Source organism: Mus caroli, unplaced genomic scaffold (assembly GCF_978045245.1).
Source record: "Mus caroli unplaced genomic scaffold, Mus_caroli_1 scaffold_5, whole genome shotgun sequence".
NCBI classification, from domain to species: domain Eukaryota; kingdom Metazoa; phylum Chordata; class Mammalia; order Rodentia; family Muridae; genus Mus; species Mus caroli.
In genome coordinates this window covers 80436852-80453708 of record NW_028227260.1, presented here as the reverse complement: position 1 = coordinate 80453708, position 16857 = coordinate 80436852, and positions in this window count along the sequence as shown.

Sequence of the window (16857 nt, the reverse complement as noted above, 5' to 3'; positions counted from 1 at the left end):
TTCACCTTTTCAGGGGCTACTGTAAGCCTTCTCTTTTGTAGCTATTGTATGGTCTTACTATATGCCAAATCCAGTATTTTGTCCATTGGTGCTGCCAGAAGGACATCATCCATATAATGATAACATTTTATTCTGGAGAATTCCTGTCTAACCTCATATAAGGCTCCATCTACATATAGCTGACACATAGTGGGACTATTGGCCATGCCAATACAACCCACTCAAACCTCTTATCTCATTCTTCATGATTGATTTATAGAATGCAAAGTAAATGCAAATCTTACTGTATTTTGTTCATGCAAGAGGATGGGAAAGAAGCAATCTTTAGTATCTAAAACTATCACTGGCCATGCTTTTGGAAGCACCAATGGTAAGGGCAAACCTCTTTGAATAGGTCCCATAATGACCATTTGTTTATTAATCTCTCTAAGATCATGTATCAACCACCATTTCCCTGATTTTTTCTTAATGACAAATATGGGGGTATTCCAAAGAGAAGTAGAGGGGCAAATATGGCCCATCTGTAACTGTTCATGAAATAATTCTTTAGCAGCCTGTAATTTCTCTGAGGGCAAAGGTCACTGAGGAACTCATACTGGATCCTCAGTCTTCCATGTAATGGGGATGGCCTCCTCAGTGGCCCCTAGGAAAAACCCAGTCCAGCACGACCTTTCTTCAAACTCACAGGAATAGGGGACATCCTGACATGTAATTGAGGCCCTAATCCTTTTCCAAGTTGATATCCATAATTCTGCATAATTTGTTGAGCATGTTGGCTATAAGGCAATTCATTTGTCAATTTATATCCCATTTCTTGCATCAGGTCCCGTCCCCAAAGGGAGGTCGGAACAGGGAGCACATAAGGCTGAAAACAACCGGAATGGCCCTCCTGGTCCTTCCAAGTGAGTTGGCGTGAGCTCACTTCGGGCATTTGGGCATAGCCCAGGCCTCTCAGGGTCTGTTCTGACTGCTGACGTGGCCAAGCTGATGGCCAGTCCTTTACCCTAATTATGCTTCGGTCAGCATCAGTATCAAGCAATCTTGAAGTAGCTTTACCCTCTACCTGCAATACAAGTAGAGGTTTCTCATCAAACTCCATGGAGTAGTAAATTGAAGTGGCTCCCGTAGAACCAAATCCTCTATTCCATCTTTCTTTATCATTAGCAGGAAACTTGGAAAGACAACTTGGCAATAAGAGGAGCTGTGCAATATGATCGCCAGGGGAAATGGCTGCAATTCCCTGTGGTGAGGAAACCATAATTTTGACCTGTCCAGTATAATCTGAATCTATCACTCCAGGGTGTACAACCAGCCCTTAAAGGGTCATGAAGCACAGCCCAGCAGGAGTCCTACAGTATCAGGTGGCAGTGGCCCTTTAAAATCAGACTCTACAAACTGCACCCCCATCCGAGGTGTTAATATGAGTCTGGCAGTGGAACAGAGGTCGAGCCCTGCACTCCCTCTTGTTGCTCTCTGGGGCTGTTCCACTGCATTGGCATTCTCAGTTTGGGCCACCCCTCGAAAACTGCCCCATATATTTGAGGGCCCTGGGGTTGGGGGGGCTCCCTCTGTTTTTTGGATGAGCCCCACTGTGAGAAATAGGCTGTCCATTGATATCTTTCACGGAGCAACACTCATTAGCCCAATGATTTTCTCTCTGCAACTCAGCCCCATACTTCTCCCTGTCCTTAATGCAGTTATGTACTAACTTCCATACCAGAAGCACCCCCTTGATGAGGACCCCTTGCTCCTCCGCAAACTTCAGATACTTCCCTAATTTCTCCCAACTAGCCCCTGTAAGATGCCCTGACACAGGGAACAACGTAGCCACATGATCAACGGCCTTTAGAAAGTTTTCTAATGTCTCCTTTTTCAGCCGGATTCCTTTTACTTTCAACAAATCCTTTAATGCCTGGTGAATGGACTGCCCTGATGTTGTGTTACCCATAACTGTTTTATCTTAATCGTCCCTAATCGGGAACCTTATTGTATCTAATCGAGAACTTGAATCGTCCCACTTACCTGGGATCTTTCCAGCCGGCTACCCTGACCTCTTGAAGTTCTGGACCTACAGTGCTCTCTCGAAGCAGAAGTCTCCAAATGATATGGGTTCCACCCCTTGTTGCATCCACCCCGACCAGCAGGAAAGAAACAACACCATGTTGTCCTTCTTCAAGCAGGTTTATTCCGGAACACTTTGCATTGTAATGCAGGAATGAGAATCCACCAAACAACCCCAGGGTGTGCCTTAAATACCCTACTGACTCTTCCCAATCACCCAGTCACATAAAGGCAATCCATTGGTTCACAGCAAGTGACGACACCTCAGGTGAGCTGATGAGGCTGGGATGTGGTTAAGTCTGAGGTAATGAGGAAGTCAGGCACAGGTCAAAAGACCTGGCAGCTGTCCTGGGCGCCATCTTGGGGCAGCGGCCACACCCGCTCCTCATAGGTATAAATAGGAAATGTCTTAGAGGAGCTTATTAAATGATCCCATTTCCATCTCAGATCCATTCACCTGAGATTGCACTCTGAAATTGATTGCATAAGCCTAAACTTTTAATTATCATCTCAAATTATTCTTAATGGTGTAGTCTTTAAAACACTAAAATAAACAACCACATGAACCCATATTTAGAGGTCCACCCATCTTCTATTAGTTACTCTTGTCACTTTGGTTATTAACTGTCTTCCCAGTGAAATTGTAAAAGCATCATATTTAAATATCTTAAAGTAAAAGTAGTCTGTGTCTTTCCAAACTTATTTTGAATCTTCTTCGATGACAACAGATAAAAACTACATAGGAACATGCATTCCAATATCTCCTCATATCAAGTTGCTCCATAAGAATTGTATATGTAAATAATACAAAATTAACTCAGTTTATTCTAATTACATGATTTCCAATATAGTTTAGAATTACACGTTTACAAAAGATCATGACATTTCATCTGGGAAGATATAAATATTCATCACCAGCACTATTGGGAAGGAACTAATAAACCATGCATAATTGTCATTTTAAATACACAACACACTCAAATAAATTTAAAACACAGCAAACAACCAAGCTGAAGTGCTCTGAGCATTATAAAAGACAGCAGAATCATAAATTATCTTACATAATTTTAAATGTCTAAATTTTCATTGACTTTACCTAGTTTAAATATTCACAAATTATTCAAGGACATATATTTGTTATAGCTTTTAAAGTATATTTGAGTCTGATATGGGAGAAATAGTTCATATTACTTTTGTAGCCTGTCCATTGTATATAGATTACTTTTTGAACACTCACACAGACATTGTGATTACATATTACAATGTAGTTACATATTTAGAGACATATTTCATAATGTTCAAATTATATCAATATATAATATTTGTTCCCCAAACTTTCTGTTCATTCAAGGAAATTATTCCTCAAACTAATTTATCCAACTAAGTTAAACATGCCAATTTGCACAGGATATTAGAATCCATTTGTTCTCAAATTATACCCTTTAACATTTAAAAATGCATCCTTAATTATGTCACCCCTTTATGTAATGAACAAAATACTAAAGCCACTTTTCATTAAAGATTAAAACAGAAGTTTATTTCATAAATAATATCATGTCATTTTTCCCTCCTATGTACTCTTATAAGTATAATAAATTGTCATACATACCTGACTTTTTGGGGGGGTGCAGCAAACTTTATAGATGGTATTCAAGAGAGAGTGTAGGGAGGGCTCCTTAGGCCCCTCCTGTTATGGGGGTCTGGGGTGGAAATTGTGAGGGAGATGCTCAGTGTTGGGGGCTGAGTTGGGGGGATAAGGACTCCTCAGCAACCGAGGGCCTCTCTCTTGCTCTCAGTGTCCTTGCTGGGGTGGGCGGTCCAGGGTTTCTTACTCCTTGGAGGCCATGTAGGCCATGAGGTCCACCACCCTGTTGCTGTAGCCATATTCATTGTCATACCATGAAATGGGCTTGGCAAAGTTGTCATTGAGAGCAATGCCAGCCCCGGCATCAAAGTGGAAGAGTGGGAGTTGCTGTTGAAGTCGCACGAGACAACCTGGTCCTCAGTGTAGCCCAAGATGCCCTTCAGTGGGCCCACAGATGCCTGCTTCACCACCTTCTTGATGTCATCATACTTGGCCAGTTTCTCCAGGCGGCACGTCAGATCCACGATGGACACATTGGGGGTAGGAGCATGGAAGGCCATGCCAGTGAGCTTCCCATAGAGCTCTGGGATGACCTTTCCCACAGCCTTGGCAGCACCGGTGGATGCAGGGATAATGTTCACGCCACAGCTTTCCAGAGGGGCCATCCACAGTCTTCTGAATGGCAGTGATGGCATGGCCTGTGGTCATGAGCCCATCCAAGATCCCAAAGTTGTCATGGATGACCTTGGCCAGGGGGCTAAGCAGTTGGTGGTGCAGGATGCATTGCTGACAATCTTGAGTGAGTTGTCATATTTCTCGTGGTTCACACCCATCACAAACATGGGGGCGGACAGAGATGATGACCCTTTTGGCTCAACCCTTCAAGTGGGCCCCGGACTTCTCCATGGTGGTGAAGACACAAGTAGACTCCACAACATGCTCAGCACCGGCATCACCCCATTTGATGTCAGTGGGGTCTCGCTCCTAGAAGATGGTGATGGACTTTCCATTGATGACAAGCTCCCCATTCTCGGCCTTGACTGTGCAGTTGAACTTGCCGTGGGTGGAGTCATACTGGAACATGTAGACCATGTAGTTGAGGTCAATGAAGGGGTCATTGATGGCAGCAACCTCCACTTTTTCATGTGGAGAGTAGAAGGCAGCCCTGGTGACCAGGCGCCCAATACTGCCAAATACACCAACCTTCACCATTTTGTCTACGGAACGAGGCTGGCACTGCACAAGAAGATGCAGCTGTCTCTGGAACAGGGAGGAACAGAGAGCTCATACCTGATTTCTAAAAACAAATTATAAATATCAAAAAATATGTTGAGGAATAATTATTGATCTGTTACAGGGCCATAATGGATTCTTTTAATGTTTTATGCTATATAACTTCAGAGGTACCATATCTATGACTATGATACTTATAGAATTATAAAACTTTTCCTGGCTTTTTATGATATTACTGCCTAATTTCAAATGAGGCATTGTGACATAATAATGGCCTTAGGTAATGATATTAAACTTGTTTTTCTTTCTGCACAAAAAGTTTATTAAGAAAAATTAGTAGCTAATTGAAACTAGTAGTTTTGGGGTTCTATGATACACCTTTGATAAGATAGTGTAAGTTCATATATATATATATATATATATATATATATATATATATATATATATGGAGAGAGAGAGAGAGGGAGAGAGAGAGAGAGAGAGAGAGAGAGAGAGAGAGAGAGAGAGAGAGAGAGAGAGAATTATATATAACATAGTAATTTAATCACAAGAATCTGTCCTTTTGTACAACAATGAAGTGTTAGTTTTAGTATCTTTCTTGCCTATGGTGAAGCCATGGCTAGCAAAGAAAATACTGTTTCCCAGTAATTTGTTCAGGTACTGTCCTAACTCTGCTACCAGACACTGCTAATCTTTTTCTGTTTGTCTCCTCCATGAATTGTTTCACTTTTATTTTGGCCTTTGTGTATTGTTGCATCACTTAGTTCTTGATGTTTCTGAGAATTTACATGTTTCCTGAACAAAACTCAATGTCCTTCATACTCATACATTTTCTACTCCTCAGCCATGTATCAACTCCATTAACTTTTAATGTCTTACTTTGGAACTTTAGCACACGGATATACTTTATATTTCATATGAATATTGATTTTTAAAATTTAATTTTATTTGTATTTTATTTTTTGACTCCATTTTCCATTCTTTGCCCCTCTCTATCTACCTTCTGACTGTTCCACATTACACACATTTCTCCCACACTACCCCATCTCCACTTGGACATTCCCCCACCCCACCTAACCTCTAAACTCCCTGGGGCCTCCAGTCTCTTGAGGGTTAGGTTTTTCATCTCTGAATGGACACAGACCTGGAAGTCCTGTTCTGTATGTGTGTTAGTAGTCTCATATCAGCTGGTGTATGCTGTCTGTTTGGTGGTCCAGTGTTTGATCTTGGGTGTCCAGATTAATTAATACTTATGATCCTCCTACAGAATCTCCCTTCTCCTCGGCTTCTTTCAGCCTTCAACAACAGGGGTCAACTGCTTCTGTCCATTGGTTGGGTTCAAATATCTGCATCTGAATCTATCAGATGCTCAATGGGTCTTTTGGGGAGCAGATATGCTAGGTCCCATTTTGTGAGTGCTTCATAGACTCAGTAATAGTATTAGGCCTTAGGACCTCCCCTTGAGCTGGATCCCATTTTGAGCCTGTTGCTGAACCTTTTTTTTTTCCTCAGGCTCCTTTCTATCTCTGTTATTCTTTCAGACAGAAACAATTATGGGTCAGTGGTATGACTGTGGGATGGCAACCCTATCTCTCACTTGATGTCTTGTCTTCCTGATGCAGGTGGGCTCTATAAGTTCCCTCTCCCTACAGTCAGGCATTTCAAGAAAGGTAATTCCCTATGAGTTTTTGGAGGGGTCTGGGGGAGGGGCTGAGGGTCCTCCCAACCTCCTATTGCCCTGAATTGCATGTTTACATTCTTTTTGCTGGACATCAGGGTTTCAATCCTTTTCCCTCATCCAATAACAGATCAGGCTCCTCTCTAACACCCATTCACCCCAACTACTTTTGCTCCCAAATCCCTCCCTCCCTCCCTCCCTACTTGCAATTCCTTGTTTTCTCTTTCCCAAGTGGGATTGAGGCATCCTCACTTGGATACTTCAGCTTATTAAGCCTTTTGAATTCTGTGGACTGTATCTTGTGTATTCTTTATATGATTTTTTATTTTATCTTTTATTTTTTTGTCTAATATTCACTTTTTTGTGTGTACATACTGAAGGAAGATGAAATATTGTAACTTGTGAGTTGTCATGGGACTGAGAACAAAGCAAAACAGCCCCCAGGCATGCCAGGGCAGTGCTGTTGTTAAGGCATTCCTAAGAACATCTTGGCTGTAAAGATGAAAAGGTATTCAAGGACAAATAGGGCTACATTATCTGAGTTAACACCATCTGACCGGAACCTCCCCTCTGTCTATTACCCCTTGGCGCTGGGTAAAGTCATACATCAACTGGTTGTTATGTGAACAAAGATAGGCCCCAAGCCCACTGGAACAAATTTCTGATGCCCCTTTTTGCTGACCTGTAATCTTTCTGTTAATGAACCAATCCCATGCCTTTGTCAAAATTCCTTGCACTCCTAACCCTTTGCTTCTTTAAAAACCCCTAGCTTCTGAGCCCCAGGGTCAACTCCCCTGCCTCCTGTGTGAGGTACGTGTCAGCCCAGAGCTCTGCCAATAAAGCCTCATGCGTCTTGCAACAAGAGAGGATTCTTGTGTTCGTGGGTGCTTCCTGTCCCTAGACTAGAGTGGGGGTCCCCATATTTGGGTTCCTACAATACCATGAAAAACCATTAGTCATCATGATCAAGTAAGCTTCATCACAAGGATGCAAGGTTTGTTTAATATTCAAAAATCCATTAACATAATCCACTATATAAACTAACTCAAAGAAAAAAATCACATGATCATTTCTTTAGATTCTGAAAAAGCATTTGACAAAATACAACACCCTTCATGTTAAAAGTATTGGAGAGATCAGGAATTCAAGGCCCATACATAAACATAATAAAAGCAGTTTACTGCAATCCAACAGCTGATATCAAATTAAATGGAGACATAATTGAAGCAATCCCACTGAAATCAGGGACAAGACAAGGGTGCCCACTCTCCCCATATCTATTCAGTATAGTATTAGAAGTGTTAGCTAGAACAATAAGACAACAAAAAGAAATCAAAGACATAAAAATTGGTACAGAAGAAACAAATGTATCACTATTTGCAGAGAATATGATAGTAAACACAAGCAACCCCAAAATTCTACCAGAAAACTTCTCCACCTGATAAACAAATTCAACAAAGTGGCCAGATATAAAATTAACTCAAATAAATCAGTAGCCTTCCTTTTTCAAAGGATAAACAGGCTGAGAAATAAATCAGTTAAATAATTCCCTTCACAATAGCCACAAATAGTATAAAATATCTTGGAGTAACTCTAACCAAAGAAATGAAAGACCTGTAGGACAATAACTTCAAGTCTCTGAAGAAAGAAATCAAACGAGATCTCAGAAAATGGAGAGATCTCCCATGCTCATGTATTGGCAGAATTAACATAGTAAAAATGTCCATTCTACCAAAGACAATCTATAGTTTCAATGCAATCCCCATCAAAATTCCAATATAATTCTTCAAAGATATGGAAAGAGCAATTCTCAAATTCATCTGGAAAGGAAAAATAACCAGAATAGCAAAAACAATTATTAATAATAAAAGAACAGCTGGGACAATCACCATCCCTGACCCCAAGCTTTACAACAGAGCAATAGTGATAAAATCTGCATGGTATTGGTACAGAGAGACATGTTGATCAATAGAATAGAAATGAAGATGCAGAAATTAAACAACACCCTTGTATAAGGTCACTTGATCATTGACAAAGAAATCAAAATTATACAATGGAAAAAAGAAAGCATCTTCAATAACTGGTTCTGGTCTAACTGTCTGTCTATATGTAGAAGAATAAAATAGACCCATATTTATCTCCTTGTCAAAGCTCAAGTCCAAGTGGGTCAAGGACCTCAGCACAAAACCAGGTACACTGAATCTAATAGAAGAGAAAATGGGAAAGAGATTTGAACTCATTGGCTCAGGGGGAAATTTCCTAAACAGAACTCTAATGGCTCAGGCTCTAAGATCAAGAATTGATAAATGGGACCTCATAAAACTAGAAAGCTTCTGTAAGGGAAAGGACATCGTCAATAAGACAAATCAGCAACCTACTGATTCGGAAAAAACAAAAACAAAAACAAACAAACAAACAAAAACTTCACTAACCCCACATCAGATAGAGGGCTAATATCAAAAATATATAGCTAATCACCAAAAAACAAAAACAAACAAACAAACAAACAAAAAACCCCAAATAACCCAATCAAAAAATGAGGTATAGAACTAAACCAAGAATTCACAATTGAAAAATGTTGAGTGGCTGAAAAACACGTAAAGAAATGTTCAAAGTCCTTAGTGATCAGAGAAATGCAAATCAAAATTACCCTGAGATTTCACCTTACACCAGTTAGAATGGCTATGATTAAAACCTCAGGTGATAACACATTTTGGAGAGGGTGTGGAGAAAGAGGAGCACTCCTCCATTGCTGGTAGGATTGCAAACTGGTACAGCCAGTCTGGAAATCAGTCTGGAGGTTCCTAAGAAATTTGGAAATAGATCTACCTGAAGACCCAGAAATACCACTCTTGGGAATATACCCAAAAGATGCCCCACCATGCCACAGGGCTCCTGTTCCACTATGTTCATAGTGGCCTCATTTGTGATAATCAGAAGCTGGAAACAACCTAGATGTCCCACGACAGAAGAATGAATACAGAAAATATAGTTCACTTATACAATGGAATACTACTCAGCTATTAAGAAAGAGAGCATCCTGACTTTTGTAGGCAAATGGATGGAACTAGAAAGTATCATCCATCTTAAGTGAGGTAACTCAGACCCAAAAGGACATGAATATCTATTTTGTATAAGTCCAGTCTAAATACAAAAATTTTGCACTAAGCCAAGGCCAGGATGCAGAAGTGTGTGGGTTGGGGAGCAGGGTGGGGGAAGACTATAGGGGACTTTGGGGATAGCATTTGAAATGTAAATGAAGAAAATATTTATTGAAAAAATTTGCATTGACAAGTGAATAATTAATGAGAACATGGATTTTTCAAACAAGTTTTTTCAACACATTCATATCTAGAAAATGCCCAGAATTTAATAAGTATATATTAAGCAGGAGGTAAATGACTAAGGACAATTCATAAGGATTCCAATGACCTTTCACTTGGTTTCATCTTTCATCTCCTGATGATTTGTGTTTGGTAAGTGTGCATCTTACTTTGTATTGGTACTATTTTTGCAAAGAGGGCAGAACTCAGATTCACATGCAAGTGTCCCTTAAAAGAATCCTCCAAAGTGTTGTGACACTCCAACACCTTCTGTAACTTCCTCCTCAGCCTGAAGCAGGCTGAGCCAGATCTTGACTTTGCTACCACTAAAGAGATTACCTAGGGTGGATCCTTCCTCCCTAGATCACTCTATTGTTCAGGCACTATCAGTATTCCTCTTCAAGATACTGCTACCTGCTGAGAGGCCCTGGAGCTATTCCAGAGACTACACCCTATCCTGTATTGTCACCTATAGCTGTTTCCAGGCTCCAAAAATGAACTGGCAGGAGATGGGCCTCCCCATCTTCTTTATAAGTACGATCCCCATTAAACCTTTGAGCCTTGAACAGACTAGCTTGTCATGGTTTCCATTATTTCTCGACCCATCTAGGTTTACTCTTCTCTTTCAGCTCAGGTTGCCTCCCAAGCTTGAACCCGGACATGAGAGCCACAGGCCCGCCCCAACAACTTTCTAATGTTAAGGAATGCAACTACAGTTCACTATCGCGCTCAGTGTTAGAATCAACACAACCTTATTCCATCCAAACTCACCAAACCAGGAAAATTGTTTATGAAAATATTAATTACTGACTTGGGATTCAATATTCTTTCTCTTGGGGTTACTTATTCTATTCAGTTATATAGAATTATAAAATACTGCTGATGATTTCAAACTATGAGTTAATTTAAGTGAATTTATCTCATTTTCTGAATTCAAGTTCTAAACTTGTCTCTTATCAGCACAACCAAACATTTCATTCAGTAGGAATAGATTGAGATCACTACACCCAATAGGATTTCTAGAATCTTTGTGCACATCAGAGCTATAATACTACATAACTTACAAGGGAAAGAGATTGGTTTGATATATTGGTATATAGTTATATAGATGAAACTGACACTTTGAAGACTGTACACACACACACACACATACACACACACACTTATTCCAAATATAACATGCCCAGTCTATATAATGTTACTTGTATGTATGTTTTCAGGGCTGACCATTTGGTATTGGATAATCAATCAGTATTCACTTCTCAGTACTTCTCAGGGGAAAACAATTTCTCCCACTCTCAGCATCCCTTATTTACCCGTTGTAAAGAAATTTTAAATTAATAACATGGATGCTCTAGCTAGAAAACAGGCATACCCTTAGTAGTACATAACTTATTTTGTAGAAGGAGACAGCCATGTTAGATAGTGAGGTCTAATCTAGGGGCAGGAAAAGTAATGAATTAGAGAAAGATTTTACAAAATGTGTCAAAGATGGAATATGCCCAACTCTCATGAGAACAGCACAGGAACGATAGTTTACTTAAAAACAATAAAGAAAGTGAGACAGGTTAGTTCAGTTGCATGGAGTAGAGTTCTTTTCAGTCCTATTCAGTTTGTTCAGTAAGTTGTGAGTAACTGCAGTGAGTCCAGTATAGTGGAGTTAGGGTTAGGGTTTATTTATGTGTTCATGCAGCTCAATGTAGGTCAGCTGAGGTGGTTGAAATCATAGGCTAAGAAGGAGCCAGAAAATTAGAAGAAATTGCCAGAGTTAGTTTGAGGCCAAACAAAACAAGTCAGTGAGAAGACAAGAGAAATAAGTGAGATTGAATCAGACAGCTTAGAGGGGAGTTTGGGCTAGAACAGCTGATCTGAAACAGAGTTCAGAAAGAACTAGAAAGGGTGAGCTCACTCAGTAATAAGCCCTTGGGACAACAAGTTTACCGGGAAAATCAGCATTACATTTACATACTCTAGCTCTTTGTGTAGGCTTGAGACCTTGTAGCCTTTCCTTATTTCATTCTGGCTAGTCTCTTGATCTCATCCTTGCTCAGTTCATATGTAGGTAGTCATGCTGGTGAGATTTTGTCAGTGTAGCTTCTGATATTATTAGGAGACATAATCTCATAGCAAACACCCTGGTCCTCTGGCTCTTAGAAAATTTCTTCTCCCTCCTTCCATACATTCTCTGAGCTATAGGTGTGGGAGCATTTTATGCATATAACATTCGGGACTGGGCTACATAGTGGTACAGCTTTGTAATTTGATTGACTGCGGTTTTATGTAGCAGTGAAGATCTGCGGTTTGTTTGTTTCTGAATATCCACTAGAATTTGAGTCTATACAACACAGATGCTTATGTGAAAAGGTAATACTAAGCCTCTTTGACTTAAACAATACTAGATTCCATAACTCATTCCAAATGTTTTCTTTCTTTCTTTCTTTCTTTCTTTCTTTCTTTCTTTCTTTCTTTCTTTCTTTCTTTCTTTCTTTCTTCCTTTCTTCCTTCCTTCCTTCCTTCCTTCCTTCCTTCCTTCCTTCCTTCCTTCCTTCCTTCCTTCCTTCCTGTTTTCTTTAGTAAATTACTGGTCCAAGGAACCATGTTTGAAATGTGAATTGCTATGTATCATAGTAATTAAAATACATGGTAATGGGGATATAGAGAAGTATTTAAGAGCAATAGAGATGTAGAGAAGTCTCAGTGTTTAAGAGCAATCGGTTGTTCTTCGAGAGGACCACCCTTCAATTCCCAGAACCCATGTGGCAGCTCACAACTGTCTTTAACTCCAGCTTTAGTAGATCTACCACTCTTACACAGACACACATGCAAGAAAAGCAAATAGATCATTTAAAAAATAGTTGATAATGTCAACTCAAGTTGCTATGGAATCTGATGATAATGTGCTCAGGTCAATACAGAATGAGCAATTTGGCAGACCTGAAAATCATCCATATGAGAGATATCATCATAGTGTTGTCTTCTCATTCAACATAATCTAGGAACAAACTACAGATGCATAAGCAATATATAAACACAAAACCTAGTAATATAGCTTTTCACAAAAATATATATTTAAAACATTAAGTGCTGATTTTTGCAGTGACATTTGTAATTCTTTTGATTTTTGTGAAATTCAGATTAATAAGTTCAAAATCAAGAAAAAACAGCAAATTATAACTCTAAGTCAACTTCAAACTGAAACTCAACTTTATAGGTAATAAAATTTTAAATGTGGGACAAGGATAGTAAAAGGATATTATATAAAATGCAAATTAAGGCATAGCTGATAGCAAGCATTTCAAAATTCAGAATGTGCTAACTAACACATGTTAATTTAAAAATTCAAATTGGTATTAGAAAAAATATTGCTCTTTGTTAATCAAGATGCAATTCATATTATGAAAATCATGGATTATATGAAAATGTGTTAAGAATAATATTTCATTGGGATGATCAAATGAAATGAATTCTTAAGAACAAGCCTAATGACTAGATTTTAAAATCTTAAAGTATAGTTGTTTTGTTTTATGAAAAGAAAAGAAAAGAAAAGAAAAGAAAAGAAAAGAAAAGAAAAAGAGCAAGAGCCAAGGATGTGTTTGATTTATCGAGGTATGGAGAGGTGGTAGGAGGTGCCTCTGTGGGCTATTCCCCCTGAGGTGCTAGCCACAAGACAGGTGTAATATAGAATAGTTTACTTAGGGCATAGAAGGGGGAGTTGAGAAGAGAGCAGAGATAGAGGGAGAGAGAGAGAGAGAGAGAGAGAGAGAGAGAGAGAGAGAGAGAGAGAGAGAGAGAGAGAGAGAGAGAGAGGAGGGGAGGACGGAAGTCTCGCCAGGAACACTTGGAAAGAGAGGGAGGAGGGAGATAGGGAGAGATAGGCAGAGAGTAAAGGAGTAAGAGATCAAAGGGGGCGGGGCAAACAGCCACTTTTATAGTAAACCAGGCATACGTGGTTATTGCCAGGTAACTGTGGAACAGAGTCAAGAGGTAATGCTGGTATTCCCCCATTTTGATTTGATTTTAAAAAAAGAGGAACTAGAAAGAGGGGACGATGAAACAGGAATAGGATCATCATGATCTTTAGCTAATTCCTGCCGAATTTGGGGTGATATGTCTCTGTGAAACCTAAGAAAATGTGGATGAGGATATTAGTCTAGTCTTAGGAGAGTTGGCTATTTCCTTGTTGTCCAAGGCCTTTGGAACCATCTGTTGGTAGGAAGGAGAAGCATCTGTGTCTGTTACTGTGTCTGTGTCTGTGTCTGTGCCTGTGCCTGTGCCTGTGCCTGTGCCTGTGCCTGTGCCTGTGCCTGTGCCTGTGCCTGTGCCTGTGCCTGTGCCTGTGCCTGTGCCTGTGCCTGTGCCTGTGCCTGTGCCTGTGCCTGTGCCTGTGCCTGTGCCTGTGCCTGTGCCTGTGCCTGTGTCTGTGTCTGTGTCTATGTCTGTGTCTATGAGAACAGATTGAACATCTCTGGATTGCTGTCCTGGATGTAGACTTTGAGTAAACACCTAGAATTGGCAGGATGTTGAAACACTTGAATATCTTTTAGAGTTAGATAATAAAGTTAAGTATATTGAAAGAAAAAAATTCTTAGGTATACATTTGAAACCATTAGGTCTTAGTGGTTGGGGTGAGGGAGGTCCTAATTGCAGGGAACAGGAGAGGAATTCCATCCTCTGGAACAGGTAACAGGTAGGAAATTAGGTTATTTATTAACAGGTATACTTATCTCAATGGAATCTGTTTGGTCTATGAGAGGTAGATCTGCTTGTTTTTTTGTTTGTTTGTTTGGTTTTTTTGTTTGTTTGTTTTGTTTTTGTTTTGTTTTGTTTTGTTTTTTTTCTGGAGCATCTCAGAGGAGGGTTATGCCAGACTCCTGTCTACAAACATAACAGAATACCATCAGGGACTGGCTATTGCCAACGGGATGTGTCTCCAGTTTGCCCAGTCATTTGTTGGCTGATCCCTCAGTCTCTCTTCCATCCTTGTCCCTGAACTTCTTGTAAGCAAGATACGTTTTGGGTCAAACATTTTGCAGGTTGTTTTCTATATCCCTTTACAGGGAGTTCTGTCTGGCTATATAGGAGGTGGCCACATCGGGATGTATATTCCCCACTGCTAAGCCTATCAGTTAAAGTCACCCTCATAGGCTCCCTGGAGCCTTCCTAATCCCAGGTCTCTTGCATATCCTAGATATCCCCAGTCCGAGAGTCTGGTTTCCATTCATTCTCCTAGTCCTCTCCCATAGGCTCCTTCCATACCTGATCCCCTCTCCCACATTTTATTTTCTCTTCTGTGTGAGATCCAAGCATCCTCCCTTGTACCCTTCTTGTTATTTTGTCTCTTTGGGGCTGTGGACATACTTTATGCCTAATATCCATATATAAGTGAGTATATACCATATGAACAAAACAAATAACCCAATTTAAAAATGGCATACAGAACTTGACAAAGAATTATCAATACGGGACTCTCTAATGACTGAAAAGCACTTACATGTCCTTAGTCATCTGGAAAATACAAATCAAAACAGCCCTGAAATTCCAACTTACATCAGTCAGAATGGCTAAGGTCAAATACTCAACTGAAAGCTCATATTTGAGAAGACATGTAGCAATGGGAATACTTCTCCACTGTTGGTGGGAATGCATACTTGTACAACCACTCCAGAAATCAATGTGTTGGTTACTCAGAAAAATAGGAATAGTTCTACTTTAAGACCCAGCTACACCACTCCTGGGCATGTATCCAAAAGATTTTTTACCATACTGCAAGGATGCTTGCCCAACTATGTACATAGAAATTTTATTTGTAATAGCTAGAAGCTGGAAACAACCCAGATATCCTTCAGCTGAATAATGGATAAAGACAATGCAGTTCAGTTATATAATGGAATACTACTCAGCTTTTAAAAACAAGGACATCATTAAAATTGCAGGCAAATGGATATAACTAGAAAATTTCATCCTCAATGTGGTAACCCAGCATCCTCCAATTCTTAATCAAACCGAATTACAATGTGGTTTTTCAAATAATTTTAAATTGACTAAATGTGTAGTTGTGCTATCACTAGTTTACTTACAACAGAATTTTAATATATATTTAAGTTGTGTGGTAAGATAAACACATTTACATTTATTTCATATGTAGAAAATAGATTAAAACTAAATTAAGTAGGTACATAGTAAGAAAACAGTGGTTATCTAACCATTTTACTGGAAAAGAATTTCAGCCAGCCATTTAAAAATAGCAGATGTACAGAAGTTTGGACCCAATATTTTTTTTAATCACCATGAGACTTATTGTACTCCTATATTATTTTCATCACTTAAGCTTAAACTCTGTTCTGACAATTATACATAAAATACATTTCCATGTTTTCAGAATAAAATTTTTCAATACATAAAATTAGTTAAAAGTTTCATTTATATTCATATTTGGCAATGAAGAAATGATGGTATAGCCAAATAAATATACTTAAGCTAAAGTTTCAGTATGTTTTCATAAAATGTCTACATATTTGGTTTTATTTAATATTTATCTTTTAATGAGATGAAAGGTCATTTAACTTTATTTTCACATTGGCAGGATAAAGTGTAATGTCACAGGAAGAAGAGTGTAATTTGGCATTACATGATGCAATAATTTTCAATAAGATTTTCTCATCAAAAGGTGTCTTTTTGAGATCTAGAGAGAAATCTTGTGATATAAAATATACTTTTAATATATTTTAATAGATATTTTATTTATTTATATTTCAAATGTTATCCATGTTCCTAGATTCCCCTCCAAAAATCACCTATCCCCCCATCCCTGATCCCCAACCCACCAATGCCCATTCCTGGCCCTGGCATTTCCCTATACTGGGACACAGAAGCTTCACAGGACCAAAGGCCTGTCCTCCCATTGATGGCCAACTAGGCCATACTCTGCTGCATATGCAGCTAGAGCCAAAAGTCCCAACATGTGTTTTCTTTGATTG